The 22447-nt window shown below is 38.0% G+C and overlaps 1 long non-coding RNA gene across 1 annotated transcript; it reads right to left on the bottom strand.

Annotated features, from left to right (window-relative positions):
* Positions 1–4640: 4640 nt before the first annotated feature.
* On the bottom strand, positions 4641–14186 carry LOC140145469 (uncharacterized). Its single transcript, XR_011858067.1, has 4 exons — positions 13832–14186; positions 9730–9830; positions 6870–7056; positions 4641–4671 (listed from the first exon to the last, which is right to left on the bottom strand). It is a non-coding gene; the product is annotated as an uncharacterized lncRNA (long non-coding RNA).
* Between the last annotated feature and the right edge of the window lie 8261 nt (positions 14187–22447).

Raw genomic sequence — 22447 nt, 5'->3', positions numbered from 1 at the left:
CCTATGGTTGACAGAATTTTATTTAAATGAGGACACAACGTAGTTATTTGAATTCTTCTACACGTTCCCTGTGAATTGAGCAATGCAATTGTTAAGCTAAAGCTCACTACCATTCGCAAGGTGCTGTGAACTGCATTTTTTTGCTGCTTCAACCAACAATACATAGTATACCCTTAAATGAAGCAACATAATTTGTGGAACTAATAATTAATACTAGCGAGCTGGTTCCACCAGTAACAAACTACATAATCATCTAGATTAATGTCATATAATCCCAGATTGCACTTATACATACATATATTGAGATCAACATATTCTCTTCTAAAACTTAATTCTGTTAACGTTTCTTTGTACTCAGTCTTGGGTTAAAAGTTTAACAGCAGGTGACTACTACTAGCTAGTCCTCTAAGCCTAATTGATAGGTATAGGCCTACTGTACATGTACATGTTTACATGTAGGTCCTACCAGCCATTTTGTTGACAAGTTGTCTATTTCTGTCAAATTTTAATTAGCTTGCCTAGTTGAAGTGCCAACATGCTATATGGCACAGGTGTTTGCATTTACTTTACACATCGTCATCACTCATCACTACAGTATCATCATCTCGAGCCATCTCTTGCTTTAACTTGTTGATGCAGATGATTCCTTCCAGTACAAGTTCAAATTTCATCTGTAAAGAAATAAACCAAAATATAAATTAAAATTTCATTTTGAAAATCAGATTGTTCAAATTTAAATCCGATTTTTTTTATTTAGATCCGATTCTTTTTTATTTATATTGATTTGTTTAATTTTTTTTATTTCGAGAACTATACCCCATGACAGAGTCAAAAGAGACCAGTGAAAAGCTAGACATAATGCGCAATCCTATCAGGTATTTACAAATATTCAAACATGTTTTTACATTTTCAAAGAAAATATTTGGTAAAATCATGGGAAAAACCTGTAGCATTCTACATCTTGAAGGTGAATTTTTGGCAATATATAAAAATGACATCATAGAGGTATTTTAATTGTATCCAGAAGTTGTAGAAGCATTAGGGATGAGGTAAAACCATCAATTTAAGAAAGAAATTAACTTACATTTATGATTTATCAAACATTGTTTTTTGAAACAAGTCATGTGATTTAAATTGCGATTTGATTCAACATGATTTAAATCAGAAAACCGGAATGATTCCATGAAATTTGATTTGTTTTATGATTCTCAATTATCCAGTAGCTGAAATTTACATAGTAGTTGATTTACAGAGCTACAATTCAACTGTAAAGTAGGTAGCTGCAAGTGTAACTTGAAACAAGAATTGTCTTTAAAAAGGCATTAAAGACAAAGTTCACGGATCAGGTATACAGGCTGTATCAAAATGATTATGGACATGACTGGACATAACGGGATGCGTTATGTGTCATAGGTCATATAACAGGGCGCATTATGTGTCATAGGTCACATAACAGGGCACGTGATGTGTCATAGGTCATATAACAGGGCGGGTTGTGTCATGTCATAGGTCACATATGATAGGTCACATAACTGAGCGCACAGAATTAAAGACACAGAATAGGGACTTGACCACCATATTAATACAGGCATGAATGGAGCAAAAATTGGGGGTATTCGGTTTCCCTCGGAATGCACTCGAGGCATTCGTTGTCATGCGAAAAGCGACATGGATGAAGGTGCATTTGAGAGACGCACTTGATGCGACCTGCACACGAGTACTAAGATGCTTCAGGTCTGAGGTGCGACGCCACATTGTTTTCGTTCGCCTCCGCGCGCCGTCGGCAAGGACCCGAATACCCCCAATTTTCTCCCCCTAGCTGACGGAGCGATTGTATGTGGCGGTATAGGGAGTCCCGGTTCTCCTTCTCTAATTCTGTGGCCATAGGTCATATAACGGGGCGCGTTATGTGTCATAGTCATATAACGGGCACGTTATGTGTCATAGGTCACATAACGGGTCCGTTATGTGTCATAGTTCACATAACAGGGCATGTTATGTGTCATAGGTCATATAACGGGCGCGTTATGTGTCATAGGTCATATATCGGGTGCGTTATGTATCATAGGTCCATAACGGGCATGTTATGCATCATAGGTCACATAACGGGCGTGTTATGTGTCATAGGTCACATAACGGGGCGTTTATGTGTCATAGGTCATATAACAGGCGGGTTCTGTGTCATAGGTCACATAACGGGCTCGTTATGTGTAATAGGTCACATAACAGGGCGTGTTATGTGTCATATAGGTCACATAACGGAAGCGTTATTTGTCATAGGTCATATAACGGGCGCGTTGTGTGTCATAGGTCATATAACGTGCCACGTTATGGGGCATCAGAACTGTGCGCGTTACGTGGAATGTCATATAACGGGATGTGTATGTGTCATAGGTCATATAACGGGGCGTCGTGTCATAGGTCATATAATGGGATGCTTTGTGTCACAGGTCACATAACATGGCGCATTATGTGTCATAGGTCACATAGCATGGCGCATTATGTGTCATAGGTCCACAGAGGAGAGAGAGAAAACAGAGCCCGTACCACCAGTCAAAGTCTCCGCGATCGATAATGAGGGCCGATTGTTCCATGAAATGCGACAGGCGAGACTGCTACGCACTCACCGCATATTTTCATGGTCTATCGCATAATCGCGAAAGTACGCAATGCTCTATCGTGTATACACGAAGGCACACATCGCTGGCGTTATTGTTTGACACAGCACGATCGAACAATCGGCCCTCATGAATATGCGAGAACTCAGCGCGCATACAACACACGGGACTTTGACTGGTGGTACGCTCTCTGTTTTCTCTCTCCTCTGCATAGGTCACATAACGGGGCACGTTGTGTCATAGGTCATATCTTGGGGCACGTTATGTGTCGAGGTCACATAACCGGGTGCATTATGTGTCATAGGTCACATAACAGGGCATGTTATGTGTCATAGGGGCATGTTATGTGTCATGTTATGTTATGTGACATAGGTCACATAACTGGGCGTGTTATGTGTCATAGGTCATACAATGGGGTGTGTTATGTGTCATAGGTCATATAACGGGGCACTTTATGTGTCATATGTTATATAATGGGCATGTTATGTGTCATATGTCATATAACAGGGTGCGTAATGTGTCATAGGTCATATAATGGGGCGTGTTATGTGTCATAGGTCATATAACGGGCGCGTTTTGTGTCATTGGTCATAACTGGGCGTGTTATGTGTCATAGGTCACATAACCGGGCGCGATATGTGTCATAGATCCGGTAGCGGGGCATGTTATGTGTTATAGGTCATATAATGGGGCGCGTTACGTGTCACATAATGGGGTGCATTGTGTCATAGGTCACATAACGGGGGCGTTATGTGACATACGTTATATAACAGGCACATTATGTGTCATAGGTCATAAAACGGGTGCGTTATGTGTCATAGGTCATATAACGAGGCATGTTATGTGTCATAGGTCACATAACAGGTGTGTTGTGTCACAGGTCACATAACCGGGTGCATTATGTGTCATAGGTCACATAACGGGCGCGTTATGTGTCATTGGTCACATATCGGGGCATGTTATGTGTCAGAGGTCATATAACAGGGCGCGTTATGTGTCATAGGTCATATAATGGAACAACTATCATACTATAGCCTAACCTAACCAGGGGAAGATGAGAGAGTTTAATGTCCAAATTTGTCATTATATAGTACCCCAATTATTGACAGAAAATATAAGCAAACATTATGGGTAGATATGTATCAATTTCTATGAAGCATGAAGGTTATGGTTAAATCATGTTCAAGAATATAAACTAATTTTTATTTGGCCCCACCTCACAGTGGCCCGGCTTTTGGTAGTAAATTGGCTTAATGAAAAGTCCAGTGTATTTGTCCTATATGCCCAGCCTCATACACTGTACAGTCACATTGCTAGATTAAATGGGCTAAATTGTTCTTGACATGTGAGGCAGGATTAGAAAAGACATTCAAGCGAGGGTATGAGATATTAGGAAATATTTCCTAGCCTCTTAACCACAGGGTTGGTGGGCTACAATAGCTATTCAAAGACACATGGTATATAAGGGATAAATTGAAGACATGAGCGCAAGAAGGCTGTAAGTCCATTTTGCCCCTCAACATGTATACACTAAAGTTGCGTATAGTTTCGTATAGTTTGGTAATGTTTTATACATGTTCAGGGGCCAAAACAAATCTTTCACAACCTTTCATGATGTTTCACCCTGGAACATGTATTAAACATTGTAAAACCCTAAGAAACTATACGTAACTTTAATGTATACATGTTGAGGGGCCAAGTGGACTTACGGTCTTCTTGCGCTCAGGTCTTCAATTGTGCATAGGAGATGAGAGTGGAAGTGAAATTAGAAGTTCACTCCATGAACAAAAACAAGGTATAATTCTGGACCATTGTTTGAGGTATCAGTAATCATTCTGGACCATTTTGAGGTATACATTTATGAAGTCTATTTGCATTAGGCTGTATGACCTAATCCTTTTATCATCCAATAAAGCAGTTACGCATTGTACATACCGGACTTTTGATGTTCAGTTGAGTTCATCACTAAAACAGTAAACATTCTGATTTGTAAGCCAGTTGCTGCATTACTAAACAGTGCTAGTTCACTTCAAGTTGACATCACTGATATCACCTAGTGTGGAAATTCAAGAAATAAGATTTTATAAAATGGAGCAACCTTTTACAAGAACAAGCATTTATCCTCCAGGTTTCTGAAAAAGGGCTTCTCCATGCTGCACTTACATGTAAAAGAATCCTAGCTCCAAAGTTACATGTGAGGTGGGACTGATCAGTACCAAATTCAAAATGTATTTAAAGGGAGTCTCCGGCAATCACAACATTATTCCTTATATGTTAGAAAAATAATTATCAAGCACGAATCACATGGTTTTATTTAAAACAAACTCATAGTAGTGATAGGCTGTACAGCCCAAAAAGAAGGGTGATGTTTCAAAAAAGCTTAGGGTACCAGCTGAATTGAAGCAGCTAATCCTCCTGAGCATTTTGACACCTTTTAAAAAAAATCCGTTGAAAAATGAGACAGTGCCGGCCAAAAAACAACGCATAAGGGGGGATTTCTTGGGGACCCCCTATTTTCACTATTTTGACAATTATGGGCATTTTCTTTGCTGTTTGTTGGATTCTAATGATTATTTACATGATTTTGGGTCCCCTGGATATATTTATGCAATTTTTACCCAAATCGTATGTTTCGATGCAAGTTTAAGAGCTAATTTAGGATGTGAGGGTGCTATTCAGCCTAATAGCTGTTACGTATCCCCCTACTAAAATTTTATCATTTCTTATTATCAAATCAAAGTTACTGATAAATAACATCTTCTATCCAAATTTGAACTCTCAACTTAATATTTCACTTGTGCGTAGTACCCATTTGAAAATGTGTAGAGACGCTCCCATTGACTTACATGTGATACAAAGTTCGTTGACCCATGTATAATGCTATGGGCATGTTACCAAAAAAGGTATTAAAAATTAGTGCCACTGCCACACCAAATGTGATAAATGGCTGAAAATTTCAGAATATGGATGATTGATGATTATCTCTAGTATGATTAACTTAAAAATCAAAAATAGTTGCGAAATGGGTCGCTAAAAGGTAAAGCGCCCTAACGGCCTAATTTTACCCAAAAAAGTTAATTTTATAGACACTAAAAAGTTTCATTTGACACAAAGTGCATAAATGACCTTCCTGGACCTAAAACTATGTAAGCAGATACCAAAAATGTATTACATAATCCTTAATGTGATAAAATTCCCTTAAAACTAGAAAATAAGTGACAAATCTGCCCCCCCCCCCCTTGTGTGTCGTTATTTGGCCGGCACTGTCTCAATTTTGGCCGATTTCAATTAAATTGGTGTCAAATTACTCAGAACACCAAGCTGCATCAAATAAGCTGGTACCCTAAGCTGTTTGCAACTACACCCTTATACAGCCTATCACTACTCATAGTGACTATAAAAGGAATAAAACATCCGTTTCTCAACACGCGATATTCAAAATTCCCAGGCGCCGAGTGCAATGATGTCCCAGTAATACAATGAAGGCTGACGACAATTGAACACAAATAACCATTACGTCATTGCACTTAGACAATTTCGGCGCGGGAATTTTGAATATCGCGTGTTGAGAGCCGACTGTTTTTATTCGTGTTTATGGTCAATATGAGTTTGGTTTAAATAAAACAATGTGATTTGTGCTTGATAATTATTTTTCTAACATATGAGGCACAATGTTATGATTGCGGAGTCTCCCTTTAATAGAGGTTATCTGTGTTCTATAAGCTGCATATCCTACATTGACTCCTATACCTTGTTTAGGACTTTCAAAAGAAGTACCTGCATGTGCAACCGTGACTATTTCAAAATAGCCCGCCAAAGTCATGCAGGTAACTCCGAGGTTGTGCATTGAATTAGTTTGAATGAGGAATACTAAGGAACCAGTGCCTTTTGTTAGAAGTCACGAAAGTGGATAACTTCTATTATCTGGCTATTTATTTGCACGCTTAAAGTAAACCGCGCAGTGAGCACCCTTTGGATAAGTGCTGCAAATTTCTTCATGCACACATTGTGTACATCCCAGCTGCGCGATGCTTGGTGCAATAATAGATCAATGTAAAACGAACAGCAAGCGAAATACACACATTGTAAGCGCTGCATGGAGTGAAATCACAATTTTCTGCATATTACCTCAATTGTTTAGCTCAAAATTAAAAGGGGCAATGTGATTATTGTGATAAGTGAAAACTAACATTTAGGAATCTATTTTATAAAAATCACACATTATGGCTTTAGTCCAGTGCTAGCACTCACTTTATCTGACCCATATAATGTTTCGTCCGACTCCAGTGCTGGTCGAGATTTGCTGTGAACATACCAGGTTGGATGATTTGTGTCGGTAAAAGAGAATCATTGAAGCACTTTTTCACCAGTTATCAAGAGCTGTGTAGGCTAGCTGTGTTGTGCCATGCAAAACCAGACCGAATTGAGAAACAAATCCCTGAGAAAAAACCCAAATTGCATATGTATAACAGAATAATCATTTTATAAGAGTTGGAAAGAATAACTTTTTCATACTAAGTAAATCCCTATAATCTAAGTATTCTTCTTCCTGGTCCTGGTAAATGTGTGTACGTGTGGTAGAGTTTGAAAAACATTGAGGGTGTCCCTATGAACTATGTTACAATATTGCTTTACCTTTTAAATTGACAAATCTCAATAAGCGCCAAATCAAAAACGGGCCAACATTTTAGGTGTTATGATAAAAAGCATATATAGTGAGAACCAATCAGAGCAAGCATTAGTAAATTACTAGCTGTGCATAAATATGGTATAATTGCACTGGTGCGCAGTGTTTTCGGACGCGTTTATTTTCTTTCGGGTGGATGCATTTATATTTGTTTGCATTTTCCAACATTTTTACTGACAATTTTGTTATAAGAATTGCAAAAATCACAGGTTTTTTTAAGCCGTGTATGAAATAGGTTAATAAATACTTATCACGTGTTACTCGAGAAATTGTAAAAAATAATGCACTTGTACTGAGATGTTGATGCGTCTAATGCACTCCCCCTTTGGGGCTCGTGCATTAGACACATCAACATCTCTGTACGCTTACATTTACGATGCATTATTTTGTACAATTTCACTCCCAACAAGTGATAGTCCCTGGGATTAAGTCCCGGGGGGGGGGCACTTCCATGACAGATATGCATCATGTGCCTCGGGATAGACCCCCTTAACCGGCTTGTACCCAATGACCCCCTTTTTTGTGTTATGGTCCTACCTAGTACCCAATGACCCCCTTTAAAAAAATGCATGTACTCAATGACACCCTTTTTCTATTTCCTGCTATACCCAATGACCCCCTTTTAATTCCCAAATTTAGGTGGTATTTGTGTTCTCCTCCAGAAATAATGAGATTTCTCACATTTCCAAGGTGGCCAAGTTGTTTTACATGAGTTTGGCACTTATTTATGTGTACTTAATGATACTCTTTTGGCAATCCTGTACTCAATGACTCCCATTTTACTTTTTGTTACCCCAATGACCATCCTTTTTTCAAAGTTTCATACCGAATGACCCCATTTTTATTCAGGTTGTGTACTGAATGACCCCATATTTTTGTAATTGTACATTTGACCTGAATGCCCCCTACTTTTAACATGGTCGAGGCACATCCCTGCCATTTCAGATAGGGAGTGCCTCCCCCGGGAATTAAGTCCCACTTTTGTCACTGATCTACATACTATATAGATAATGGGGTTCAGAGCTGTTCAGACATCTATTTTAAGAGTTACAAGTATATATATACAATCACGGTACATCATTTTGTCTCCTACAGTTTGTCCACTCTGAAGTACAAAGTGCCAGCGACTGCGTATGCCATGCGTTAACAGTGCGTATATAGTGCTGCGTCTCTGCTGCAGGTATGCGTGCCTTCAAAGTCGGCAAAATGTGTGCGCCCGCGTCGGTACTTTGTACTTCAGAGTAGACTGACTATAAAAGGTGAAGGAAGTGTTTGATATTCACATAGAAGTAGTGATGTTACACATTACGTTTTGTAACCTGGAGAGATTTGATAATGTCCAACCTCCTTTTCAACCAAATCGATGGTAACACTTGTAGTGAGGGATCAACATTTAATCATAAATTGCCTCAGGCAAAACTCACATCCTGGGAACTAAATACCACACAAGGTCATTTTTATGTAACTCATTGACCCATGTGTGCCATACTGCCTTTAGCTATAATGACAGCCATGGTGATGTGGTCAACTCATTGACAGATACCAACCTCAGGAGGGAATTCATTTTTTGATCAATTCTCTTTGTGATACTTGCCATCTTGTCATCCGTGCCCTCATCTTGTCTAAAATCGACTATGGCAATGGACTAGCTCCTATAGGGTCAAACAAAACTGACATTCAGTGTATTCAACGCATCCAGAACTGGGCTGCGAAGATGATATGTCAAGTCCGTAAACATGCAAGATCATGCCACTCCATATTAAGGTTGCCTGTGGAAAAAAGAATTTGTACAAATTCTTTTTCCCACAGGCAACTTTAAGACACATTTGTATAATTCTTTCTAATTGCTCTGTTGCTCTATATATACTTTGCTTGTGTATTTTGGCCTTTTGCCACCAGGTTTTGCCACCTTTAATATTGTGTGCACTGTGCAGCGCTACGCTCTTAATGTAGCAGCTAAATATGTATGTATGTATGTAGGTAGGTAGTGAAACATAATGAGGATTAATTACCATAGCAAAGTTACACTATTTTTGAATATGTAGCAATAGGTGCACAATTTTTTAATATATCGCGCTGCACTAGTACGCTCATGCGGTACGTACCACTGCAACTGCATTGAACCACAGATGTCAAAGAGAACATAAATCATATGCTTTGGAATGGGGGTGGGGGGCTCAGCCCCCTGAATATTAATTTTGGTGTGGGAGCCTGAATACCTTTCAGCCCCCAATAAACCTAGGTGGAGTTAACAAATTGTGATAAAATAGAGGGAAGAGTGTTTGTGACCTATATTTTGCAAAATTTTCTGACTCGGGGTGGAAAACCCGTCTGCCACCGCAGAGGTGGCCCACTAAAAAGTTTTAAATTTTCAGCTCCCCAAATGTAAAAAATCTTTCTAAGCCAATGCAAATGTTGATTTACCTTGTTTTGCAGATGCAATCAAAATTCAGTACCTCTTGTCGCTGTCATAATTCCCATTCAAAAAATTGGTGGACCAGTACAATGGATTTTTGTCAGCCATTCTAAGTGTAAAGCAAACATAATGTAAAACATACAAAATAAATAAAAGCATATTACTATTGTATCATGGGCTGGACAATGGTCTATCTTTAGAACTCAGCAAGAAAAGTAGTGCTATTTTTATTAATTCAAATTAATCAATTAATTGAGATCCCATGGTGGATGCCATTCCTGCTAGACAGGGAGTGGGGAAGATATTTGGAGAGTTTTAATATGTTAAGATGTTACATTAGGAGTTACAGAAAGTTACAGTTTTTTCATTTTTTTTGAATTTTGACCAATTTCACCAAAAATATTTGAAATTTGGGCCAAAATCTGGCTTTTTAATGATTTTTTTGAAAAATCAGCATTTGTTGACCATTTTGGTGCAAATTTCTAAAAGTTAATCGAAATTCAAAAAAATGAAAAAACCGGTCCTAGATATTTTGATCTAGTGTTTAAAAATTAATAATAAAAAATTTTGGCCCAAGAATTTTTTTGTTACGGTGCACGAAAAAGAAGTGGGCCAAAAACCTTTATTTTTGGGATTTTGGACCAAAAATGGCATTTTGACCAAAATTTGACCTCACAGATGAACTTATCAAGTCTTTGCCATTCTAAATATGTATACTTTTATATACTTTAGACCAACAGTTTAGAAGTTATGAGGCCCGAAAGTTTCCATAATTCCAGGGTTCAGACCAACCTTAACTTGAAAGTTACGTGTGGTGAGTTGTCAGCAGCAGACTCAGAGTACTGAGTAGGGACAGGGTTTTATTTGATTGTAGGCTATGTATTGAAAATTGATCAAAAAGGAAAGGATATTTTATGATCTGATTTTGGCAACTCACCATATTTGACCTCTCAAAAGGACCTACTCCCACTTCAAAAATACAGAAGTTCACTAATGGGAACATGCCCCATGAAAGCCTTTCCAACATGGGGGGACCTGAGCCATCATCCATGGACCAAAGTTCTGCGTAACTTGATGGGCGTGCAGGGAGTGTAGACCCTGGAGGAGGGGGGGGGGGGGGGGGTGGTGGGTCCCATACAGCACTTCGATACTTTTAAACATGCTCACAGTTGACAGGAGTTCAATTTAAACAGTTTGACACACATGTTTGTAACATAAATGTGTGTCAATCAAACCATGAAGTTATTTCATCCTGACAACTTTGTGCATGAATTTAAACAATCATCATTGCAGTATGACCATATGATCAAGATTGTGCACATTGTAAAGTTTTTGAGCTTGGCAATCCGGGGAGGCACTCCCACTTTGGAGGTGACGCGTATGTAGGGCTGTTAAGATCCCCTTTTCAGCGTTGCTGTCACCCAAAGACCCCATATCTTTTTACTAACAAATGCTCTGTCACCCGAAGACAGCCTATTTTTGCATTTGATCTGTCAAATAAAGACCCTTTTAAGTTCAATTGAACAGCAGCTTTCATTTATAACTGATAAAAATTTTATTACTTTTTTGAAAAAACAAAATTTGAAGCCATTTAGATTTAGAACTAGAAATTTGATGTTTGAGGTTTCTGTGTCGCTGTTTCGGCTCTAACACAAAAGTTCCATTTAAAAAATTGTTCTCACCCAATGACCCAATATTTTTTACATTTTGCTCTCACCGAATGCCAAAAATCATGCTCTCACCCAATGACCTCATAATTTTTTTAATTTTGCTCTCATCGAATGCCCCTTACTGCAAATGTGCCAGCCCTACACCTATATCCATTTTTATATCGAAATTCCCCCCCCCCTCCGGGTTTCAATCAAAGTTGTAACGGTTGTAAACATGTGTCAATGTTACAACCGTTTATGATCTCCCAAGTCCTGGAAGGATAAAAAAGTACCAGTACGGTAGGCCTACTGAGTTTAGTCTCAAGTAATGGTGTACCGTATTTGTTTCATTAATCACCCATGCCCCTATAAGCGCCCAGCAAGTGATTTTCCAACAGTTCTGTTATAACTGTCTATTCAAATCTGAATGATTATGATGGATGAATATTTTGGGCCTTTGTAGTTTGTACATGTATGTAATACAGGCAAAAACAATAGTAAAAAATAAGCGCCCACCCAAAATGACTTTGTTTTAAGTGCTCTTGGCGGTAAATGGAATAAATACGGTACAGTATATCAACTTATCAAACAAGTAAAATCTTTCGGCAATGTGTGTAAGTTACAACCGCTAATTTTAAGGACCTCTGTAGAAATTTTCTGAAAATTGAGGTACAACAATGAAACTTGCCTAGCATCAAAGGATTAACATTGACCATAATAAACCAATGGAATTGTTTTTTGGTTTTTTGGTTTTTTTTATCACTTTTTTTAGAAGAAACCTTTATACTGCTGTCTGAGAATTATATAAAACAACAGTAATAGTATGTCTAATAATTGCAAGATGTTTGCACCACAAATTTTTGTTCATCAAGGAACTCTTGATACACCAGCAACTTTGGGTAGCAATGCACATGCATACGGTAACTGCAACATTTTCAGAATTGTGTTGATTGTGTTTGTGCAATAACATTGTGTTTGAATTTTTTCGGGGGGTTGAGCGGGCAAAGTGAATTTTTTTTTTTTTTTTGGGGGGCAAAACCAACAAATTTTGTGCAAAATTACAGCAAAAAGGTGACATTTTGTAATTTTGGCTTTTACTGGGGGGCAACGGGGTGGGGTTGGGGGTTGTCAAGAGTTTTGCTTGTAGGCCTACCGTATGAGAGACGACAGGCAAGACTAATATTTTTGCGTAGTGGATGCGGCGCACACTACGATAAAAATATTGGGCCTGCCTGTCGTCTATAGGTAGAGGATAGTAAAAACAAAAATTCCTATCATTTGTTCTCATTCTTAAAATTCCTATCATTTGTTCTCATTCTTAAAACTAACAGCCATGAAAACTCCCTTATATTCTAAAATGAACAAATTCAGTTGCGTATCTCTCAACAAGCGTGTTATGTAACGATGCATGTACGCCGCACCATATCCTCTACCGTGTTTTAGGCGACACACAGGAACTCAATGTCAATGAAATGCAGTGCTTAAAGTCTTATTCAGATTCCTTTGACAAATTAAGCGTACTGCTAGCCGTCCAGCGCATATTATTTGCACAAGGTCCAATGCACACGCTTGACGTCGCAGCAGATATACTGCGATGGTTAAGCTGTCAAATGAAATCTGATTAAGCCTTTACAAGCTAAACCACAGCCACTGACTAAGACCAGAATTAACAATTTTATATCTAGGCCTACCGCCGCTACCGGTATGCCTTTGCAGAAACTATACGCCTAATCTAGTCCGTTAGACAAAGAGTTGCAGCTAAATTATAGGCCTACGCCTATTATCTAAGTATTCAATTCTTGGCCAAGCTGGAACATAGTGCGCTAAGTGAGGTACAGTAGAAAGCATGCACTTGCTTGTGTTACATGATTGCGTACAGTACACAATTAGCACGCTACATGGATGCAACAGGTATGTTCGAGCTTGGCCAAGAATTACTTTATAGTATATACTGTAACACTAACAGACTTATTATTTATAGGAAAATAATATGTTATAGTTTCTTGAAACTGAGATTACGTGACGGTACCGTGTGGCGCAATTTTTGTGGTGGAATAGCACAAATGATAGCGCGATTGATTGGGCAACGCATAGGTTACTGTTGCATTACTGTAAGCATTGTATGCCTGACAGTCACAATTGTCATGACATGTCATGGTTGTCATTGCATTATCAATATCATTATGCGTGCCAAATGGTGCCAGGCAGGATGGGGAAACTTTTATAGTTTTTAGCTAGCTTGCAAAATGCCGAGACAAAATGTTAACATACATGCACATTGCACAGGCTGCAAAGCCTGCAACTGAATACCGATTAAAGTTTTTATTTTCATCAAGACCTTGCAAATGATCCACAGTTATACATGAGAAGATTAAGCTTAGTATACCAATACAACATCATCATGCAGTTGTACACGGTAAACCTGTACATTCATGCCATAATAAAGAAAATTTAAGCTTACCTGAATTGCAATGTAATTCATGAATTGTAACATCATTCAAGCACCTCGTCTATCGGTACATTACGAATTAGATCGATTGAAGACCTTCCTAAACATGTAAACTGTCATGACGATTCATTTTCCACGAACCACGGACGCGGGTTTTTGTCGAAATTGAAACACCAGATAAAATCAGTAGGGCAGCTACACAGCGGTGACACAGCCTCACTCATGACACTGAGCTGATGAAATCGATTAATTGATAAACAAGGTCTTCGGCCCGGAAGTCAGAAGTTGCCAGTCCAATAGCTGAGTTTGAGGCAATGGAACTTTTAACACAGGTGACCCTGGGTCATTTGGATGCCCTAAGTCCTAATTTATACTAATAATCTCATCCCCACAAAGTTAGGGAATAATAAAAAAAACATGCATGATAAAAAATGTAAATTAACTTCACAAAAATACTTTTATTACACAATAGTTATCTGTATGACACGTAAATACGTTTAGCGTACTTAATCTCTGAAATTAGCTAATATGAAACATTTTTGAGAACAGTGTTGCCTGCCCATTTAGGGCGTATGCCTTAACTCGCTATTTGTATTATTATTATTATTATTATTATTATTATTATTATTATTATTATTATTATTATTATTATTATTATTATTATTATTATTCTTTGAATACCACAGAAGCATCAGACAACCTATCCGGGGCACATTCACACGATTCTTTCTCCATAGGCAACAACGAACCACGAGCTTGGCAGCAGCTAATATTCGCTGTATTCATAATCAACTAGGTTCCGTACAGCTATGGAACCCTCTGGTAGCTATGGGTACCAGGTGATCACGTAGACCATCACTTGTTGTTCCAAATGTTGTTCAAATTGGCATAGGATTGTAGTGTCCAGAAAATCCAGCGTGTAAAATACCTGTTAAGCTGTTGTGGTATTATAGTTGGTGATAATAATTACTGATAATGATTACTACTCCAGGGGGCAATCATTAAAAATGGGGGACGGGGATTTTGGACAAATTTCTGATAATCTCTCACCGAATTACCCGGGTTTTTTTCCTGATTGTTCTTCAAATTTGTCGATTTTTGTTAAATTTTTGAATGTTCCACGAACTTACTGAGAAATGCATACCCTTGAAAGAGGGGAGTACAACCAATATGACAACCACCATAGTTAAAAATGATTTTCAACTATGACTTCGTCATTATACCATGGAAATAGTATTGTACAAAACGGAACGATTTTCTGTACGACGAAATTGTGACTTTTTGCTCATTTAACTATGTCTTTATAAGAATATGATGCTTCAAATCATTACCCTAATCTGGCCACTGCATATCTGTGAACATTATGGTACATTGTAATAATCTAAACGGGTTTTAAATAAATACATAAAATACAATACAAAATGTGCTCTAATATGAATTAGAGTCACGCGGTAGCATGACCAGCAAGTTTTAAAAAAGCGACTGATAAAGAAGAATAAACAGATGCACCGCGGGACTATATTTACACGAAACAAAACGCTATTGTTCTATGATATTTTTCGCTGGGTATAAAATATATCTAAAACCATGCTAAATCTTATTTACTGTCCAAAGTGTAATATTTTAATAACTCATTAATTCAAAAAGTTACACCAATTTTACAGTCAATCCGATTGTTTGATAATAAACAAACATTCTTGCTTTATTTCACGCGGTATTTCATAGCCAAAATTAGTGGAAAATCATAGCTTATCATAATGATATCCATAATCTTTCGTCACTGCTACAGCCATACATTGCTGTTACTGTCGCACTACTTTTTGAGATACACTCCCAAATATACCCTAGCATTTTCCTGCATACCCTACATCCAAATTCCGGATCCCATTCGCCCACAACTCCAGTTTTTCACAATTCTTTTATTCTTTCCGGACCACAGCATACATTCATATTAATAAATACTCCACTTTCACATGTCGTTATATCGTGTCGTCCCCGTGGCGAAGCGGTGAAGGTCCTGACTTCTAATCCATTTATGACTTTTTGCTCAAGTTCGAAACTTCCCACCACTTTTTTTTAATGTTTTATTAACCAATTTATTGTCATAAATCAAGAATAACACCATCTGGAACATCCATTGCTATTGTGATATTATATTTTTTTTCATCAAACAAACATGTTTGATTTTTTATTCATATTTAGGCCTAGGCATACTTTCACCATCCAGATGCTTTCACCATGCCTGACTATCATGACATCTTCGTCATTTGAAACACATTTATCAGTGGCTCTGTTCACAGCTCTGTATGAAATTATATTTGTAATAAATATTATAAATTGTCACAAATTAAAAGCACAAACCGCGAAAGATCGCCAACAACTGCCGCTCAATATTGATATCAACTAGATTTCCCCGCAGGGCTATAAAGAACCACAAACTGCGACATTTGGATATCCAACTAGATTGTCCAGCAGGGCTACAAATCACACACCACGAAATATGGATATCCAACAAGCTTAAACTATAAATTAGCTCATAGAGGGCAGGGCTTGATAAGGGAAATTAAAATCATAAACCGCGAAAGATCGCTGACAACCACCGCTTAATAGGGATATCCAACTAGATTACCCCGCAGGGCTACAAAGAACCACAAACCGCGAAATTTGGATATCCAACCAGATTGCCCGCAGGCTTATCGATTATAAAGAACCACAAACCGCGAAATATGGATTTTTAAGATCACAAACCGCGAAAGATCGCCAACAACTGCCGCTCAATATTTATATCCAACTATATAGCCCCGCAGGGATATAAAGAACCACAAACCGCGAAATTTAGATATCCCGCAGGGCTACAAAGAATCACACACCACGAAATATGGATATCCAACATACTGCAGTTACTGTCCGTTTTCCTATACACAATACACAGTGCTCTCACCATTGACGCGCGACCTTTACAAATAGTCTATGTTAGAAGTATAGCTAGCCAACTCCCCGTGTTAATTGAATGGAGATTTGACCGAAAATATTGAGCTATATTGGTAACGGACCGCTCCGTTCTGAAGGATGCCACAAAAAAAAACGGTACAAGCTACATTTAAACTATTCTATGAAATTCTAGAAAATATAGCTTTGTAACATGTCCTAAATTTTAGCTAATTTAGGTGTTTGGAGAGGGTCGCACTTTTGTGTTTTAGGAAGGATATGTAAACGACAGATAACACCAAAAATATGAAGAAATTATTTCCAAACCGTGTTAAGTCAACAATCATTATGTTGCTCATTTTCAAGAATGCTGGTTAACAAAAAGCAGGCCATTGTCTCATTTCGTGAACAAAGGTCCACATACCATTGTATCCTTTCGTTTCCTTTATAATCGGTTACCCAACTAACGCTATAATACCAGCTTTATTGCGATATCGCACATGTAAAACAAGACACATGTGCACAACCAGAGAAGATCCGATTTAATCAGTTGAGCTGTTTCAATGAGTGTTATCTTGGTTTAATAGCTTTTTGGGGTTTAAGTCCTGCAAAGGTCGAGATGAATTCTACTGTAGACATGACTGCATCATGACAAGCTTAAACTATAAAATAGCTCCCGATAGAGGGCAGGACTTGATAAGGGAAATTAAAATCACAAACCGCGAAAGATCGCCGACAACCGCAGCTTAATAGGGATATCCAACTAGATTGCCCTGCAGGGGCACAAAGAACCACAAACCGCGAAATTTGTATATCCAACTAGATTGCCCGCAGGCCTATAGATTATAAAGAACCACAGACCGCGAAATATGGATATCCAACAAATTAAGACCACAAACCGCGATAAAATGAAATGAAATGAAATGAAGAGCCACAAACCGTGAAATTTGGATATGCAACTAGATTTCCCCACAGGGCTACAAAGAACCACAAACCACGAAATATGGATATCCAACAAGCTTAAACTATAAATTAGCTCCCGATTGAGGGCAGGGCTTGATAGTGGAAATTAAAACCACAAACCACGAAAGATCGCAGATAACCGCCGCTTAATAGGCACAAACCACGAAATATGGATATCCAACAATAGTGTGGTCGTTGAAGAGGAAAAACAGTGGCTACCCGGAAAAAATTGGTAAAAAGCTGATTTTTGCACCAGACAAGCAGAATATATCATAGAACATCATATCCGAAATCCCCAGAAATCCCCCTTGGGGAATTCGTTTTATCCAAGATGGCCGCCAAAATGGCCGCCACAGCATATACTTAGCTGTATCTTAGCTTCTAAAGCAGGGCCACAAAGAACCACAAACCGCGAAATTTGTATATCCAACTAGATTGCCCGCAGGCCTATAGATTATAAAGAACCACAGACCGCAAAATATGGATATCCAACAAATTAAGACCACAAACCGCGATAAAATGAAATGAAATGAAATGAAGAGCCACAAACCGTGAAATTTGGATATGCAACTAGATTTCCCCACAGGGCTACAAAGAACCACAAACCACGAAATATGGATATCCAACAAGCTTAAACTATAAATTAGCTCCCGATTGAGGGCAGGGCTTGATAGTGGACATCTTCGTCATTTGAAACACATTTATCAGTGGCTCTGTTCACAGCTCTGTATGAAATTATATTTGTAATAAATATTATAAATTGTCACAAATTAAAAGCACAAACCGCGAAAGATCGCCAACAACTGCCGCTCAATATTGATATCAACTAGATTTCCCCGCAGGGCTATAAAGAACCACAAACTGCGACATTTGGATATCCAACTAGATTGTCCAGCAGGGCTACAAATCACACACCACGAAATATGGATATCCAACAAGCTTAAACTATAAATTAGCTCCCGATTGAGGGCAGGGCTTGATAGTGGAAATTAAAATCACAAACCACGAAAGATCGCAGATAACCGCCGCTTAATAGGCATATCCAACTAGGTTGGCCCGCAGGGCTACAAAGAACCATAAACGCGAAATTTGGATATCCCACTAGATTGCTCGCAGGCCTATAGATTATAAAGAACCACAAACCGCGAAATATGGATATCCAACAAATTAAGACCACAAACCGCGATAAAATGAAATGAAATGAAATGAAGAGCCACAAACCGCGAAATTTGGATATGCAACTAGATTTCCCCACAGGGCTACAAAGAACCACAAACCACGAAATATGGATATCCAACAAGCTTAAACTATAAATTAGCTCCCGATTGAGGGCAGGGCTTGATAGTGGAAATTAAAACCACAAACCACGAAAGATCGCAGATAACCGCCGCTTAATAGGCATATCCAACTAGGTTGGCCCGCAGGGCTACAAAGAACCATAAACGCGAAATTTGGATATCCCACTAGATTGCCCGCAGGCCTATAGATTATAAAGAACCACAAACCGCGAAATATGGATATCCAACAAATTAAGACCACAAACCGCGAAAGATCAACAACAACTCCCGCTCAATATTGATATCCAACTATATTGCCCCGCAGGGCTATAAAGAACCACAAACCGGGAAATTTGGTTATGCAACTAGATTGCCCCACAGGGCTACAAAGAACCACAAACCACGAAATATGGATATCCAACAAGCTTAAACTATAAATTAGCTCCCGATAGAGGGCAGGGCTTGATGAAAACCACAAACCACGAAAGATCGCCGAAACCGCCGCTTAATAGGAATATCCAACTAGGTTGCCCCGAAGGGCTACAAAGAACCACAAACCGCGAAATTGGGATAGCCAAGTATATTGCCCCGCAGGGCTACAAAAAACCACAAACATTAAAACATGATTATCCTACCCAGTCGGGGCATTTAGCCGCTTCCGTAGTATAGGCTTAAATATATATATGCGCATTTACCAGTTCCAACTTGAAGTAAATCGGACTTACTCTCTATGTCTCTCTGGCATTGTCAACATTGGGTGTGTGTTGTTCATATTTACATTTTCTTTACATATTTACGTTGCCTTGAATAATTAAAGTATATTAAAATATATATTGATCATTGTGTACGCCTCAGTCACGTGTGACGAGCAAGTTTTAAAAATAAACGACTGATAAAGTTATGTTTAATTATTTATTGTCATAAATCAAGAACAGCAACTTCAAACATCTATTTTTCGTTTTATTCGTTTTATGTAGCACTTTGTAACCTGATGACTTTCCAAGCTGGGAGCTGCTTGGCTACATTCATAAAAAAGAAAAGAAATCTACCAAAAAACGTTGACAACGTAAAGAAATCAGCAAGTTTAAAAAACTCACCTCGGCTCACTTTTTGAAACTTGGTCCCATTTTGAATACCAACACCAAATCAGTGTTTTTATTTTATTTCAACAGAATACAGCGTTTCCAACAAGATTACAAGCCTACTACACTTCTTGAAATGTTTTAAATTTATATAAATATGATAAAGTTTAAATCAATACCTTTTACAAAATGGGACCAAGTTTCAAAAAGTGAGCCGAGGTGAGTTTTTTTAAACTTGCTGATTTCTTTACGTTGTCAACGTTTTTTTGGTAGATCATTTCTTACACCGGCATATCAAACACAGAGGTGGTTCTTTTTTCTTTATCTCCCATGTACATGCATTGTCAAGATCTTACTTAATATAATCTTACAGCAAAAAGCTTTCCCGTATGTCTTGGTTCATTTCATATACCCATATCACATGTCTTTAACAAGTAGGCTACATTAAATGTTATTGTTCATTGTTATTTACCCATGAGATGTGAGTTGTTAAGTAGTCGTGACTGTGGGTGCTATGAAATAAGATAAACTAAATTCCCACCAGTGTGAATCAGATCTAAAATCGATAAATAATATATTTCACACGGCCCTTATGCCAACGTAAGAATGTGTATCTGTACTGATTAAAAACATGCACTTTCATGTACATTCCAAATTTGGATACATTTTTTTGGAATTCTGATTCTTTCCAGCAATTTTTCAATTTTCGGATGTCATTTGTCAGTAAGGGATTAGTAATATATTCTAAGACGTACTCAGAGGTTTGAGGAATACTGAGAGTTTACCTTGATCTCGTGGAGCATCTACTATCTAAATACGCGCCTATGAAATCAGATAATGACAATACCCTGGATATAGCATGTTCTAACCACAAGGATGAACAGAAGTATGTTTGCTCGAACTTTCAAAGCAAAATTTTGTAGTCATATTAAAGATATATTGACTAAACCTGATTTTGTATTTGTGTAGACCACAGGAATTGCAATAAAATCAGGGAGGAACGAGGATATGAGGAACCATGTTGATGTACTATAACTTGAACTTGTGGGTCTGTTTATAGCATAAAGATATGCAAGAGGCTGTGTTAATGGTTTAATATGTGAAATAAACGACTTTTCATATACGTGCAATCTCCATCTACTTAATGGCATTAAAGATAGTTGGAAATAGTATGCTCGATTACGTGTCCAAATTTAAAACTACTATTTGTACTTCAATTTAGTGTTTGCTCACTATTGGGTCTCGCCTGGCTGTTGCCGAACGTTATGATAAGGATAATGAACTGAGTGCAATGCATTCGTCAAGATAATCGCACGCGCCGTGGAGTTATTGCATTTAGCTCGAGAGCCGATAGGCTCGAGAGCTAAATGCAATAACTCCATGGCAAGTGCAATTATCTTGACGAATGCATTTGCACGAGTACATTATCCGTCATACACTTTGAGTGTATTAAAACAATAGGCAATATTAATTGCTGCATTCATTATATTAGTTTTAATATTAGGGAAAATATCTTACATTTTAAAAACACCGTCAGGCCATGCCATTGACCAGCTAGGTAGCATTTAACTGGTAAAGAAAATCAATCCCTGTATAAGCTAGCTATCAATGGTATCGATTGCGCCATACGTCATACTTTAGTAACTTATTCACGCATGGTTTGTAACCAATTGACTTTATGTTGTGATCATTTAATATCGTGGTTTCGAACACAGAGAGCACTGAACCAGTTCACCTGGAAACGATCAATTTAGTTGTCTACGGTGAATTGAGATGAAACAAAAAACATATCAACTGGACTTTGTAGCTCTATACTTTGTACTTTAAAATCTACTTATATTAAAACAAACGACATTGGGATTTTACAATTTGTTCAGTATTATAAAGCATAATCATGATATTATGCGCTAGTGTGTGTTTCCCGGGCCCGGCCATGTTATTTTAGATGTAGGCCTACATGTATTTCATTTGTAAAATGCTGAATATTTTGCAATGGTGTCATCTTGTATAATTATGATCCACCTGTTTTTGGCACTTTTTAATTAATAGAAGCTCGATTATTATCATTTGATGTTTGATTTATTTGAGGTCATTAATCATAATTTATGACAATGATATTTGCAAATAGAACACCGTTTGTAACTATACCATTTTAACACCACAGAATGTATATTCGTACTTTTTTGATGGTATATATATCAAACAGACAATTATATAGTTATGTGACCTCTGTGTCGAAAGCGCCACCTAACTCTACTATATACTTATGTGAAAGTAGTATTTGTAGTATTTGAGCGTGCACGTATTATCTAGAATCTATTGTTTAGCGTGCGGGTTTTAGATAATGCATTGTTTAGCGTGCAGGTTTATATAATTTG

This window comes from Amphiura filiformis, unplaced genomic scaffold (genome assembly GCF_039555335.1).
Source record: "Amphiura filiformis unplaced genomic scaffold, Afil_fr2py scaffold_308, whole genome shotgun sequence".
NCBI lineage: Eukaryota > Metazoa > Echinodermata > Ophiuroidea > Amphilepidida > Amphiuridae > Amphiura > Amphiura filiformis.
This window is presented reverse-complemented; position numbering and strand designations above follow the sequence as displayed.